The 16,964-nt window shown below is 38.4% G+C and overlaps 1 non-coding gene across 1 annotated transcript; it reads left to right on the plus strand.

Moving 5' to 3' along the window:
* The first annotated feature begins 8,663 nt into the window (after window positions 1-8,663).
* LOC126021689 (U6 spliceosomal RNA) lies at window positions 8,664-8,775 on the plus strand. The gene has a single exon (XR_007500180.1). It is a non-coding gene; the product is annotated as a U6 spliceosomal RNA (small nuclear RNA).
* The last annotated feature ends 8,189 nt before the right edge of the window (window positions 8,776-16,964 follow it).

The following is a 16,964-nucleotide window of genomic DNA, read 5'->3' on the forward strand; positions in this document are numbered from 1 at the left end:
GCTTCCACTGCTTTGTGAGTTTCTGTGCAATGAAGTGAGTGGCGTTAGAGACAGAAGGATGAGTAGCTTAGATGACTTAATCAACTTGTACAGTTGATTGGATATTAAGTATTAAGATTAAAGCATGATGGGGCCAGAGAGATGGCATGGAGGTAGGGCTTCATGCAGAAGAACGGAGGTTCAAATCCCAGCGTCCCAGATGGTTTCCCAAGCCTGCCAGGAGCGATTTCTGAGCATAGAGCCAGGAGTAATCCCTGAGCGCTGCCGGGTGTAACCCAAAAACCAAAAAAAAAAAAAAAAAAAAAAAGATTAAAGCATGGCAACTATGCTTTAAGGCAAAAACATTTCCTGGGATGTTTCTCCTGGGAATGTCCAGATTACACACAGATGCTTTTAGTATTTATGAGCAGAATGGTATCTCTGAAGTAAAGTTTATGAAAAAGCATAGTCATCTTCTGCATGGAGAGGCCTCATCAACCGTGAATATATATAAACAAGGTGTTTAAATAAAGATATTATTTATTTAAAAAAAACAGTGAATATATGTGAGTTTAATCTGGTATGGTGATTCCAGAGTATCTCTCCAATAAAACAACAAAAACAATGATTTTCTTTTCCTTCAGACCCAGAATATATCATAGGTTTCACCTATAAATATATTTTTTTACTCTACAGACTAACCTTTTACAACAAGGTCCAAATTTTTTATCACACTAAAAAGGAATGCAGTAAGCATTAGTAATCCAATTGTCTTATACTGTTATGAGGGGAGGATACAACCCAAGTATCCAGAGGTGGATATCAGTAATTCTCTGCCTAAAGGGCTAAGGATTCAAAGGAAGGGCCTGAGATTATGGGGCTGCTGAGGCCTTGTTATGTGAGAAGTCCATGCTCATTGCCATCATGGCAACCATGACCTTTAGCTCTTGACCACTCACGCCAAATCTAATCACTTCTTCTGAGTTGTCTTCTTAAAAGTCTTTCTGACTATTTTCAGTGATCTGACATACTAACTGCAGGCCTCCAGATAAGAGCTGAAGTCAAAACAAGTTAACTCCTCTGGATGTGAAGTTGAACAAGTACAGACTGGCCTAAGTAAAATGTAAAGAATGTTCCATTCCTCTCATCTTGTCCTTTTTAAAAACTTAGTCCCAGAAAACAATATGTAAGCAGCCCCCTTAGTAACAAATCTTATATAGTTAAAAAGTAAAACTTATTGTTCTGCACAAGACCCTAGGAGATAAAAAAGAAAAGCTTAAATGAAAAAAAATATTTACAAATTGTGTATCTGTCAAAGAATTAGTTTTTAGACTATATAAAAAGTTCTCAAAACTCAACAGTAGAAAACAAAAGGTCACACTGGTGATGTGATTTTTGTTAGAATACTTGGAAACCTGTATTATGATAATTTTGTAAAGTTTTAAATTAAATTTCAAATTTCTACTTAAATTAAGTTTAATTTAATTTTAATTACTAAAAAAATTGAAAAGAAAAAAACTATCAATTAGAAAAGTGGATAAAAGACTTCAGGTTTGTAAGATCTGAGGGAGGGACTCTTCTTAGTGAGAAACAGGGATGGTAGCCCCAAGAGCCCTATGCCTGAACTCATCCTTGAGAAATGAACTGAGTGCCACAGTCCCTCCTTTGACCCCAACAAGGGGATGGGAAAGTTGTTGGGTCCAGGCTATCACTTGTTCTCCATCAATACCAACAAGTGTGGGCACCTTTAGACCCTCCAGAGAAATGCCAGACCCACTTCCTGCTCAGCCCTCATTGGTGACATGTCATGGAGGTGTCAAAGCCTCCACAGGTAGAAAAAATAACCCAGCTCTTCTACTAATTTCAAAAGAAAATAATGGCTGTCATCTCTTCCCATGTAGACTGATCAGGGCTGATAGCTCTGTGGGTTCTCAAAATGGGAGGGGATAGGTTCTCCCTTCTGCCTGAAACCACAGTAGTCACACCCTATTGCCTTCGATAGAAATGGTCCAGTTTAGCAACTAAATTCAAATAATATAAGCAGCAGCCAGAGTAAAAACACATTGAGTAGGATGTTTGGTTTGCATGCAGCCAGCTTGGATTGGATCCCCAACATCCCAGATGGTCCCTGAGCCTGCCAGTAGTTATTTCTGAGTGCAGAGACAGGAGTAACCCCAGAGCACAACCAAGTGTGGCCCAAAAGTCATTAATAATAATAAAAATAATTTTTTAAAAGCAGCTGAACCTTCTTGGTGGAGCCAGACTACAGGCTGAAAACTCTGGAATATTTTTATAATAGACATAAGCTGAGCTTACACACACATACACACCCCTCAACCCTGCCACCACCAGAAAACACAACAATCTGACTACACCCATCATCTTCCTAGCAAAAAAAGAGTCCCAGGTCCTACCAAGATTCAAAATAAAATAATTGCCACTGACTCCTCCCAATTAGTCTGGTCTGGGCCTTCTCAGAAGGGGTGCGGGTAGATTACTCTTTCCACCTGAAGCCACAGCAGCCACACTCTCCCCAATACCCTCCAACAGAAATGGCTAGCTGCACAACTGAACCTTATCAAACTGCCAAGCCACCAAATTCATTTCAGATTTATAGATTCTGTCCCTCACACTGACACCTTAAAATTTCATTGTAGTATCAGTCCAGTACTATCTTAGAATATCTGATGTTATAGGGAAAGTTATATAGTAATCTGCCAAGCTCAGTAAAAGAAAAAGATAGGTGTCTCAAAGTGATAGCACCGTGGGTAGGGCTTTTGCCTTGCATGAGGCCAACCTGGGTTTTTAATCTAGCATCCCATGTGGCCTCCACACCCTACCAGGAGCAATTTCTGGGTGTAGAACCAGAGTAACCCCTGAGCACTGTTATGTATGGCCCCAAAACAAAAACTAAAGCAAAAACAAAAGGAACTTACATGCAAAAGAAAGATCACAAAATGTATAGTAGGTCTATCAAATGAGACTCTACAAGGCTGGAGAATATGGAACAACATAGTACAAGAACTCAACAAAATGAACACTTCAGCAAGAATACACTGTCCAGCTAGATTATCATTCAGATTTGAAGGAACTATATAAAGCTTCGTGGATAAGCATCAGCTTAGGAAATCCATACTTAAAATCAGCTTTTCAAGAAATATTGAAAGAATTCCTGTAAAGACAGGAGAAACTTCCCACCATGTGGCCATTAGTACTGCACTCACTAATGGTGCTTATGGTTGCCCTCTATTAGATTAAGAAAGGTTACAAACATAGCAACTAATAATCAAAAACCAACTCCCTAATTTTGTTATTGTTGTTGTTTGGGTCCTTACCTGGTGACTCTTGGGGGTTACTCCTGGCTATGCTCTCAGAAATCGCTCCTGGCTTGGGGTACCATATATAGTATGCTGGGGATTGAACCTAGGTTTGTCCTGGGTTGCCATGTGCAAGGCAAATGCCCTACCACTGTGCTATTGCTCTAGCTCCTCCTTAACTTATTTTCTTATAATTCTCCTGTTTTTTTAAACAAGTAATAGGAAATACATGTGTTATATAACTGAGAAGAGGGCAGATTGTGGGATGGGAGGGAAACTAGGGATATTGATGGAGGGAAGGAGATACTGTTGGAACATAATATGTCTAAAACAACTCAATTCTGAGCAATGTTGCAAATTATGGTGTTTTAATAAATATTTCTGAAGAAAAATCAGTTGTATGTCAAGGAGTCAAGTTGTGAGATAGAGAGGGACATGGGTCATTGGTGGAAGGACTGGATGTGGGAATTGCATACCTAAAACCCTATTGTAAACAACTTCTTATATCACTGTGTCTAAATTAAAGTGTTTTGTTCTGAATTTCAATATATGAGGCCCAAACTACAACAACCTCTTAAAAAATATGCCTGTCAAAGAGAAAGGCTTGGGGTGGAGGGAATCTGAGAATATTGGTGGGGGAAATGGATTGATGGTGGAATTTATACTGGAACACTGTGTGCCTGACCCTCAACTATAAGTAAATTTGTAAATCATAGTGCTTTAATAAAAAATGTAATTAAAAAGTTTTGCTACATGAAAAAATGCTCCACATCACTAATCATCAATGAAAAACAAATCAAAACAACAATGAGATATCCTCTCACACCACAGATACTGGCACACATCGCAAAGAACAAGAACAACCAGTGCTGTCATGAATGCCGGGAGAATGGAACTCTCAGTCACTACTGGTAGAATATCGACCAGTCCAACCTTTTTGGAAAACAATAGGGATATTCCTCAGAAGGACTATAAATTTAGCTCCCATGTGATCCATCAATACCACTTCTAGGGATATACTCTAAGAACCCAAAAAGCACAGTACAGGGGGCTGGAGAGATAGCACGAGGTAAGGCATTTGCCTTGCATGCAGAAGGATGGTGGTTCGAATCCCAGCATCCCATATGGTCCCCTGAGCCCGCCAGGGGCGGTTTCTGAGCGTAGAGCCAGGAGTAACTCCTGAGTGCTGCCAGGTGTGACCCAAAAACAAAACAAACAAACAAAAAAAAACAGTACAGAATGGCAAAAGAAACATGGGTTAAAACTAAAAGACAGGGGGCCGGAGAGATAGCATGGAGGTAAGGTGTTTGCCTTTCATGCAGGAGGTCATCGGTTCAAATCCCGGTGCCCCATATGGTCCCCTGTGCCTGCCAGGAGCAATTTCTGAGCCTGGAGCCAGAAATAACCCCTGAGCACTGCCGGGTGTGACCCAAAAACCACAAAAAAGAAAAAAATAAAACTAAAAGGCAGATAACTGACTGGGAGAAAAAAATTTGATTCAAGATATCAGATAAATATTTAATATATAGGATATACAAAGTACTCACAAAGGTTAGCTCCACAAATTCTTAAAAAATATCAAAAAATAAAAAGGAATGAATAGACATTTTCTTGAGGAAGACTAATAAATGGCCAACAGACATAAAAACATGTTCATATCACTTATTATTAGGGAAATCAAAATCAAGACAAGGAGATATCATCTTACACCAGTGAGGATGGCACATATCAAAAGTAATGGGAACATGGGGCCAGAGCGACAGCACAACGGTAGGGCATTTGCCTTGTATGCGGCTGACCCAGGACGGACCTGGAATCGATCTGTGGTATCCCATATGGTCCCCTAAACCAGGAGCAATTTCTGAGTGGATAGCCAGGAGTAACCCTTGAGCATCACCGGATGTGCCCCCTCCCACACAAAAAAAGGAAAAAATAATGGGAACATTCTCTATTGGCAGAGATGCGGTGAGAAAGCAACTCTCATCTATTGCTGGTGGGAATGCTGCTGGGTCCAACCCCTATGGAAAACAGTCTGGAGGGTTTTCAACTCAAAATTGAGCTACCATATGACTCTCTCTTGGTTATCTATCCCCAGGACTTAAAAGCATTCATACAAAAGAATGTTGCACACTGCTATTCATTGTAGCACTCAGTACAATAGCTATGACTTAGAATCAACCTAGATGTCCAACAATAGACAAGTGAATCATGAAGATGTGGTACATATATACAATGGAATACTTCATAGTGGTAAGAAATGATACAATCGTGCAATATGCAGCACCATAGATGGAACTAGTGGATACTATGTTAAATCAAGTAAGCCAGAAAAAGGATAAATACAGAATGTTAAGTAATATCACTTATATGTGGTATCTAGAATAACTTCACGAAGAAACACAATGATCTAAATGGGGGATATCCCAAACACCATTGGTGCCAGGAGAAGGAAACAAATCAGGTGGAAGAGGAGAAGCACAAAGTCTTTACTCTCTTCTATACTACAAAAAAAAAACTTGCAGCAACAGAAAAGGATGTTTAGATTGAGCAGGTGTTCAATCAATTTTTCACTACGTAGGCCTATAATAGTGTTCAAATGCTTTATCCACAGAAACAGGAGCAGAATGCATTTGGATCCAAGAGACTTCCACTACAGTGCTCACTATTAGAATGTTTTAGTGTCTTTATTTTAATGTGTCTATAGTAACTCTTTAACTTCTTTATCTATCCACAGTGGTTCTTGGAGTTATACATTGGTTGCATTTCAGTGCTATATCATATTAGACTTCAAATACACTGCTCAATATGGTAATGTTCTAACAAAAATACTCTATAATTTATTCATTTTTCATTTGATTACTCCTGCTATTATGATCTAATGTTTATGTCCAGAAACCATTGAAATAGGTAATTGCACAGGTCTCAAAGAGCTGAGAAAGAACCATAAGAGAACCATGATTCTCTTTCTCTCTTTTTCTCCCTCCTTCCCCCCACCCAAAGTCATTACCCTGGGTAATGTGCATTACTCTTGTCTGAATGTACTCTTGGTCTGTCTTAGTTCAGAGTCCTCACTACACAGATTTTCCTCCCCTTTCTCCAAGTTAATCACTGGTTCTTCCTCCTTCCTGCCTTTCCCCCATTCCCATTCCCCACCCCTGGGGTAACTTTGGGTATGGGCCCCTAAACCAACAAAGATCATTTCAGAGCCAAGCTGCTGGAGATGGACACCCTGCTGCTGGTATCCCCGGGGGGTCTTTCAGGCAAGGCTCTGAGAAAAATATTTCAATACTTTTTAGTAAGGTAATATTAAACAGAATAGATATTAAACAGAGAAATAGCCATTTACTTTACCCCCAAGATGTTCCTTCAACACCAGTAAATGCATGTTAAATGAAATGCATCCTAGACACTAATCACTTTACTCTGCTTTCTTCAGCATAGCTGACTGAAGGGAAGGCTCTAGCTTGCTGTGCTGAGAGGAACCTGCTGGTAACTTTCTGGAGCCCTGGGAACAACTCCCTGGGTGCCAGAACTGCTGTTGCTATGGTTTCTCCCACCACTAAGAGTGGGTAGGTGAATGCAGATTAAAGAAGAGAGTCTGGCTGGCCAAAGTCCTTTCAGGTCAATTTATGAAGGAAAAGAAGTTAGTGAAATGACAGAAATTCTTGAAACTATTGAAATTTAAGAGCACAGTTTGAAAAACTCATTTATTTTAAAACATCAACCAAGAATTTTATTTAAGATAATGCTCCAGATTTCAAGGCATATCTATAAGCAATCTAAGTTAATTTAAATGTCTCTGATAATAATTTATTAAATATATACTAAAATAATTTTTTTCTAACTCTTTTTCTTGCATGACTTTAAATTATGGATTCAGGAGCAGGTAGATAGTATAGTAGGTAGACCATTTGTCCTGCTTGCTATTAAACTCTGATACTATATATGGTCCCCAAAGTCCCTACCCCAGGAGTGATCCCTGAACACAGAAGTATTCACTGGGCACCATCAGGGATGGCCCAAAAACATATTTCCAAAATATCTGGATTCTTTTTCTTGCTTGATAATTAGTATACAAACATTTAATATTCAAAAAATACAAGGTATAAGTTGAGAAGAGGACTGCCTGTTTCTGGTTAAATTTTAGTGCCAAAAGAGACCTATAGGGATCAGAGCAATAGTGCAGTGGGGAAGGCATTTGCCTTGCATGTGGCCTACCTGGGTTTGATCTCTGGCATCCCATATGGTCCTCCGGGCCTACCGGGAGTAATTTCTGAGTGCAAAATCAGCAGTAACCACCGAGTACCACCAGTTGTGGCCCAAAAACAAAACAAAGCAAAACAAAAAAGAGACCTATAAATGATCTTCTATATTATGCTCAAAGAAGTAAAATTTCAAACTTTATCTAAAACTAGTATGTAATTTAGCACTAATACCAAAAAGATTGAATTTGTTGAAAATATGCCACAGTCTCTAAGTTATTTATCAGATGTTTCAGATTTAAAATTATATGTTAAACTTCTTCACTGTGTACAATTGTTTTACTAAAAAAGAACACCTTCAGTTAATGGTGACATTAGTAAGGCAAGTTCATGAATTTCTCCTGAAGCACATCTCGCAAAATAATGCTAAGTTCATAGACAGTAGTCTATGGATCAAAATCCCACAGATTTAAAACACTGTGATAACAATTGTCTGTGTTGATTTTCCTCAAGTCAGTCTCTTTCCAGGTTCTCACCAAGCAGGCAACTTCTCCATCTCATTGTATCTAAGAGCATGCCTTATGGAGTATGTGAGCTGTCTCAGCACCAATCCATATTTAAATGAGAGAATCAGAGTATACTGAAGCCTCATATAGATGGGTTTTGAGCAGGTTCCAGAGAAAAGTTATGTCTCTGAAATGTATGGTTGTGGAAGTTGTGCCATTATCTGCCAGATCATGATCTGCCAGCCTGTAATTTAAAAACAGAAATGCCTTTTATCTGCACTTGGGACCCCATCACTGGCCCTGCCCAGAGGGAGAAGACCAGAGAAAGGCTGCTGCCTTTTGCCTGCACGTTGGAACCTGCTGCTGTTTTGCTTCACTTCATGGCCACTCACTTCCCCTAGTCAATAAATCCAGCACAGCTCATAGAAAACTCCATACTGCAAGCGTGACAATGGGGACCTGCATTATGCTTAGAGAATGAACTAGCTCTGATGACCTGAAAAAATACCAGCCTCCTCTCAGATAAAGATTTTAGACTTTAGCATCTTAGATAAGGATGTTAGAGAAGAAATATGGAGAATGTTCAAAGAACTAGAAAAGAAAAACACATGGAACAAACTGAATAAACCACAGCCAAGACTCAAGAAGATATAAAAGCAGTGCTTGCTTCAGCAGCACATATACTAAAATTGAAATGATACAGAGAAAATTAGCATGGCCCCTGTGCAAGGATGACTCAAGAAGATATGAAAGTAGAAATGAGAAAACTTTAAAATGTAGTAACAGGGGGCCGGGCGGTGGCGCTAAAGGCAAGGTGTCTGCCTTGCCAGCGCTAGCCTAGGACGGACCGCGGTTCGATCCCCCGGTGTCCCATATGGTCCCCCAAAGCCAGGAGCGACTTCTGAGCGCATAGCCAGGAGTAACCCCTGAGCGTCACTGGGTGTGGCCCAAAAACCAAAAAAAAAAAAATGTAGTAACAGGAAAATAACTGCACTAACAACTAGCATGACAATGTTAAAGAATGAGAGAAGTAGAATGCCTGTCGCAAATACAGTAGAAGTGGGGGAGGAGGGGGGCATTGGTGGTGGGAATGTTGCACTGGAAATGTTTATGACTGAAACCCAACTACAAACATGCTTGTAATCATGTTGCTTAAATTATATTTTAAAAAAAAACTCTAATAACAGGATTGAAAAACTTGGTAAGTGAAATCAAAAACTCAATGCAAGGCTTCACCAGCAGAGTAACAGATTCCGAGGACAGAATCAGTGAGTTGGAAGATGAGCTGCATAACAAATCCATACAACAGAAGAGATTGGAAATGAGCCTTAAAATAACTGACCAGATGATAGAAAAGCTCCTCAAAGATTGTGAACAGATAAAAACAGAAGTTTGGGGTAAATTCAACAGAAACAACTAAGAATCATTGAAGTCCCAGAGACCTAGAAAAAAATCCCTGAGAAGAATCAACAGTCAAAGACAACATTGCAGAGAAACTCCCAAAGCTAAAGAATTCATGTAATCCTGCATGCCCAAAGAGTACCAGCTAAAAGAGATCCAAAGAAAAGCACCCCAAGATACACTGAAGTCACAATGATGAATAATACAGATAGGGATAGAATACTAAAAACAGAAAGATAAAATAAGTCAAATTGCATACAAAAAGCATACTTAAGTTTTACAGCATATTTTTCACAAATAACCCTTAAGCCCCAAAGACAGTGGTGGGATATAATGACAAAACTCAATGAAATGAATGCTTTGCCAAAGATATTTCACTCAGCCAGACTTACTTTCAGATTTGAAGAAAAGATACACAGCTTCACAAATAAACAACATCTCAGAAACTTTACATATTCAAGACAAACCTTAAAAGAACTAAAGTGTCTTCTTTAAGGCAAGGCAGACCCAATAAAGTTTTTTGTTTAAAACTCCTACAAAATGATGGCACCTAATACCACAATAATCATCATTCTCAATGTTAATGGACCCAATGCACAAGTTAAGAGACACAGAATGAAAGTGGATTAAAAAATATTGAATTCAACATTTTACTGCTTATAAGAAACATACCTGAATAGTCAGACAAAAATAACATAGACTAAAATCAAAGGCTGGAGAACAATCATTCAAGCAAACAACTCCCTTAAAAAGGCTGGGGTGGTTATTCTAATAGCAGACAGCCAAAACTTTAGGCTTAAAAAGGGTTATAAGAGAAAGATATAGGCATTTTTACTACTCAAGGGATATGTACAGCAAAAAAAAAAATCACATTTCTAAACACATATGCACTCAATGACAGAGCAGCAAAATACTTAAAACAACTACTGATAAACTCGAAGAACATCAGTAATAACATAATAATAGTGGAGATTGCAATACCACCTTGTCACCCTTGATAGGACAACCAGGCTAAAATTAAACAAAATAAAATTAAACAAAGATATTCTGGCTCTGAAAGAAGAAATAAAAAAAAAGTGACTGAGTAGATATATAGAGAGCTCTTCATCCCAGAAAACTGAATACACATGCAATACACATTCAATGCAGATGAAACATTCTCCAAGATAGACCACATGCTTGACCAGAAAACATACTTCCATAAAATTAAGAGAATATAATTTTTTCTGCTATCCTCTCTCAGACTATAAAGCACTGAAAATAGAGGTTAATTAAAAGCAGATCCAGACAAACAACATTAAAATTGGGAAATTAAACAGTTCACTGATGAACAACCAGTGAATCAGAGACAAAATCAAAGAGAAAATCAGGGGCCGGGTAGGTGGCGCTGGAGGTAAGGTGTCTGCCTTGCAAGCGCTAGCCAAGGAAGGACCGCAGTTCGATCCCCCGGCGTCCCATATGGTCCCCCCAAGCCAGGGGCGATTTCTGAGCACATAGCCAGGAGTAACCCCTGAGCGTCAAACGGGTGTGGCCCAAAAACAAAAACAAAAAAAAAAAAGAGAAAATCAAAATATTTCTAGAAACAAATGAGAATGATGACACAAATTATCATAAACTGTAGGATATAGCAAAAGCAGTATTAAGAGGGAAATTAATATATTTGCAAGCATTCATCAGAAAGGAAGAAAAGACCTACATAAATAACTAAATGCCACAGCTTACAAAATTGGAATAACAAGCAACAAAATGAGCTCAAAGTAAGCAAGGAGAAGAAAATAACAAAACTTAGAGCATAAATTAATGAACTGGACACCCAAAAACAGTCAAAAGTATAAATGAAAGCAAGAGTTGGTTTTTTGAAAAAATAAACAAAGTTGATAAACCATTAGCAAGACTCACAAAGAAAGGAAGAAAGAGAAACTTAGTAAGCAGAATCAGAAATAAAAAGGGGGAAGTCACTATACTACAGACACTACAGAAATTCAAAGAATAATGAGAGACTACTTTGAGAATTTCTAAGCTAAGAAACAAGAGAACTTTGAAGAAATGTATAAATTCTTAAACTATGATGAACTTCCAAGATTGAGCCAAGATAATCTGGAATATCTCAAAAGATATATCACTATTGAGGAAATTGAAAAGGTGATCAAATGGCTTCCCAAAAACAAAATCCCAGGTCCAAATGTTTCACTAATCAATTCTTTCAAATCTTTAAAGAGGATTTACTGCCAATCCTTTTCAAGCTCCTACAGGAAATTGAAGAGACAGAGACACTCCCAAATAATTCTTGTGAAGCCAACATCACCCTGATACCAAAATTAAACAAAAACAAAAAAGAAAATTATAGACCTATATCTTTGATTAACATGGATGCAAGTATTCTCAACAAAATACTAGCAAATAGAATCCAACAGCTCACCAAGAAACTTATATACCATGACCAAGGAGAATTCATTCCAGGTGCAAGGATGGTTTAACATACACAAGTCAATCAGCATAATACACTATATAATAAAACAAAATCGGGGCCGGGCGGTGGCGCTGGAGGTAAGGTGCCTGCCTTGCCTGCGCTAGCCTAGGACGGACCGCGGTTCGATCCCCCGGCATCCCATATGGTCCCCCAAGAAGCCAGGAGCAACTTCTGAGCGCATAGCCAGGAGTAACCCCTGAGCGTCACAGGGTGTGGCCCAAAAACCAAAAAAAAAAAAAAAAAAAAAAAAATAAAACAAAATCATATGATCATATCAATAGGTGCTGAGAAAGCATTTGACAAGGTCCAGTACCCATTATTGATTAAAAAACTCAATAACATGGGAGTTGAAGGAACTTTCCTTAATATTGTCAAAGCTATTTATCACAAATCCATTGCAAATATTATACTCAATGGGGAAAAACCTAAAAGCCTTTCCTCTAATATCTGGCCCAGAACAAGCTTATACCCTCTAACCACTTCCATTTAATATAGTACTGGAGATATTTGCTATCACAATTAGGCAAGAAAGACATCAAGGGCATTCATAGGAAAGAAAGATTTGAAGCTCTCATTGTTTGCAGATTACATAATATTATATCTAGAAAGTCCTAAAGACCACCAGAAAAACTTCTAGAAACAATGGACTTGTACAGTAAAGTGGCAGCCTAAAAAAATAACATGCACCTTCCTGGAGCAGGATTTTTAGCCGGCACGGACGGGCAGCTGGCAGGCCCCCCCCATGTGCCAGCGGCCTCTTAGTCCGGCCTAGGGTAGGGGGGCCCGGATCTGGGTCACCCGACCCCCCTCTCCCCCATTCCTCCGGATCTCCAGGTGGGTTCCGGGGAGGAGCTGACGGGGCACCCTGGATTTTCCCCACTCCCAGGCCGGCCCAGACACTGGCCTAGGGTGGGGCTTAGGGGGTGGAGTTGGATCTGGTGGGTGGCAGATAGCTGCTCAGCTATACTCAGGCTGTCACTGGCAATTTCATACCTGTCTACATTTTGCAAACCGCGTGGGGGCTAGCGCCCCTGCGCGAACATTTGCTCCTCCCAACCATCAGTACCCCAGATTTACCCTTCTTAACTTCAGTAACACATAGTTCTAATCTCTGACCTAAGACATACAGTAGATCTAACAAATCCCAGAACTATTTAGAAGGACACAAATTGAACACATATATTTGTTGAATATTTTATGGGTATTTTCTTTAACTGGTGTAACTCTCTATATATTCTTCTACCATGATGTTTCTATTCACTTTTCATCTTGTCTTTTCTTTGTAAGCTGTTCAGTAAGGATTGTTGTTGGAACTGTCCCTCAGTTTGATGCCTATGATTGAACTATGTCATGGAAATTGCTGGTTTTGTTCCTATAGCCTCCAGATGCACTAATAATGCTTCATGGCATTAATCCTTGTTTGCATAGACACATTAAAATGGGAAAACACCATACATACAGATAAGTTTTTATCTAATAAATCTCAGTACAATGTACCTTACACCCTGAACATTGATATAATGACCTGGCACAGGCCTCAGAAGAATGGGCATCCTCCATTCACGCCGGAACCAGGCAAGCTATCTACGAAACATCCAAGGTCTTTTATAGCAACAGCTGGAAGCAGTCCTCTACCAGGAAAGACACTACCAAGGGTCTGACATCGACCTCCTAAAAAGAGACTTCCGTTTACACTGAGAAGACTTGACAGCAACAATGACCTGCTCTACAGGTCATGGTTCTCTCTAGTGCTCCTTAAGTGTCAGGTGAAACGAGAGGATGCTCTGCACCATCCTGACTGCAATATGGGATATGCAGACTCCAGGATCTTTAATACAGAAGCATGATACCAACAACAGAACTATGTGAGGAATGGAGGTGTATTGCCACTACAGACGATGACTGGAATTGGACAAACTAGTTTGCCTGGAGCCTAGAGTCAGTCCTGTGCCAGGAAACTTCAGGGGTAGGGTCTCCATATATTTAGACCATAATTTGTCTTTCCATGTCCCTTATGTTTTGGTGGGCCTATGCAAACAAATGCCACTTTAATACCGTTTTTTACTATGTTCCCTTGACTCCAATCCTTAAGAAAAACAACCCACTAAAACTTTTGAGGTTAACTTAAACTAGTTAGCATGTGCATGGAACTAGAGAAATGTACTTTGCCCTCAATGTTTAAGGAGTTACATAAACTTAATGTCTTTAGATTATATTGTGTGCTGCTAAGAAATAGTATGTACTACAACTGGGGATTTGAGGGACAAAGTAATTGTATTGTACATGGGTTCAGTTTTGTTTTTCTTAATGTTCTTTGGCTGAAAGTTCAAGGCTGGGATATCATCGAAGGTACTACCGAGAATTCTGTTTATGGGTGATTGGGCTTCCACTGTAACTTTACCCTGTCCTCTTTCTTTTCATCTTTGTTGTCATAATTAAAATTAAAAAAAAAACAATACTACACTTCTACATTAACCAATCTGCAAAAACTCACTATTATTCTATGTCACTGACAGTTTGCTTCTTTCTTCATTACTATCACCTTCCACCCAATCTTGACAACCTCAATTCTGTTGTTAATAAATAAAATATCAATGACCATTGTTAAAAAAAATTAACGTGCAAAAATTAATGGCTTTTCTATACACAAATAATGAAAGAGAAGAAAAGTATATTTAAAACACAATCCCATTCACAGTTGTGCCCCAGAAAATAAAGTACCTTGGAGTCAACTAAAAAGGTAAAAAAGCTATATAAGGAAAACTAAAAAACACTTCTTCAAGAAATAAAAAAGGACACAAAGAAATAGAGACATATACCCTATGAATCGGGACATCATTAAACATTTAACATTATTAAAATGGCGATACTTCCCAAAGCATTGTACAGAATTAGTGCAATTCCTATAAGAATATCCATGACATTTTTCTAAGAAGTGGTTAAAATATTCTTGAAATCCACTTGGAACAATAATTAATTATCCACAAATAGCTAACACAATCCTTGAGAAAAGAAGATGGAAGGCATAATTTTCCCCAACTTTACTATAGCAGTAGTCATGAAAATAGCATGGTATTGAAATAAAGACAGAACCACAAATCAATGGAATAACTTGAGTATTCTGAAACTGGAACCCCAGTACACTATTAATTAATATTTGATAAAGGGGCAAAAAATACAAAGTAGAGCAAGGAAAGTCTCTTCAACAAGTGTTGTTGGGGAAAAAAAGATCACCTACATGCAGAGAATTCAGACCTCTTTTTAACACCATGCACAATAGTAAAATCAAAATGGATTAAATACCTTGATATCAGACCTAAAATCATAAGGGACACAAAGGAAAACATAGGCAGAACACTCCATAACACTGAAACTAAAGGCATCTTCAAAGATGAAACACCACTATTCAAGCAAGTGGAAGCACAGATAAACAAAGGAGACTACATTAAATTGAGAAACTTCTGCATTTCAAAGGAAACAGTGACTAGGATACAAAGACAACCCACAAAATGGGAGAAATTATTTACCCAGTACCCATCAGATAAGGGGTTAATATCTAAGAGACACAAGGTACTGATAGAAATTAGCAAGAATTTGAATTCCATCAAAAAAGGAGAGAAAAAATGAACAAATATTTTCTCAAAGAAGAAATAAAGATGGCCAAAAGACACATGAAAAAATGCTCCACATTATTCATCATCAGGAAGATGGGAATCAAAACAACAATGAGATATCACCTCACACCACAGTGACTGAGACACATCACAAAGAACAACTGTGTTATTCCATTGTATTCTGTTGTATTCCATTTTCGTGATTGTCTGTTGTTGGACAGCTAAATTGATTCCAACTCTTAGTTATTGTACTTAGTGCTGTGATGAAGAATAGTGTGCATACATCCTTCTAATAAATGTTTTTCAGTCTTGGAGATAGATAACCCAAAAGTTAATTGCTGGGCCAGATGGAAGTGTGATTCTTACAATTCATTATACTGATTCCAATAAGGATTGAACCAGACAGCATTCCCACTAGCAATGAAAGAGAGCTCCTTTTCACCATATCCCCACCAACACAGATTATCCCCAATATTTTCTATATGTGCCATCCTCACTGATACCTCATTGTCATCTTGATTTGATTTCCCTAAATGATAAGAGATAATGAACTTTTTCCCATGTGCCTGTTGACTATCCTATTGGTCTTTTTCAGAGACATGTCTGCTCATATCTTCTCCCTGTTTTTTAGATGGGTGTTTTAGATTTGAGGAGTTAATATTTGTGAGCTCTAGTATATCCTATATAGCAACCATTTATCTGATGTGATGAATGCAAATATTTTGAGGATGGAAGGACCTGCATAAATCAATCAGTCCCTAATCTATTTGCTAATTTAGAGTTTTTATGTCCTTCCTAATGTTCTGCCAAGTGGTGAGAGTGGAGTGTTAAAATCTCCCACTACTATCACATTTTCATCCAAGTCTTGCAAAGTAGAATCCATAGTTTTACAAACTTTGCTGACCCAACATTTGGGAAGTATATGTTGATTCAAGTTAGTACTTCTTGATCAATTATTCCCCTGATTAATATGTACTGTATTTATTTGAGTAAACACACACCTGTGTATAATGCACATCCCTAATTTTCTATTAAAAATCGGTATAAAATTTTGTTTCACACCGAGCATTGTAATTGACAAAAAAAAAAACAAAAAAAAAAAACGATGTTGAACATGCGGCCATGATAAAAATCATTTATTGACAACGTAAACTGGTATAAACACAATACTGAAATAAAATTACCAGTAACAATATTTATTTAAAATGCTTCAAAGTCAGATTCATCATCAGATACACTAAAGAATTGTTCCCATTCTTCTAGAGTTAATTTTTCATCAGTGTCCAAGTTGGCAGGAGCATCTGTTTCTCCAGTTTCTTCACTTTCTTCTGAGTCTGAATTCCATAGCAGGTCGTCTTCTGTGCTGTCCATTTTATTGCTGATGCCTGTCTTCAAAAAACTCGTGATGATCATTTCTTTTGGTATGCCTTCCCGTGGTGTTTTAACCCAGAATGTCACGAGAGATAGGCAAGGTT

This window comes from Suncus etruscus, chromosome 10, assembly GCF_024139225.1.
Source record: "Suncus etruscus isolate mSunEtr1 chromosome 10, mSunEtr1.pri.cur, whole genome shotgun sequence".
Taxonomy (NCBI): Eukaryota; Metazoa; Chordata; class Mammalia; order Eulipotyphla; family Soricidae; genus Suncus; species Suncus etruscus.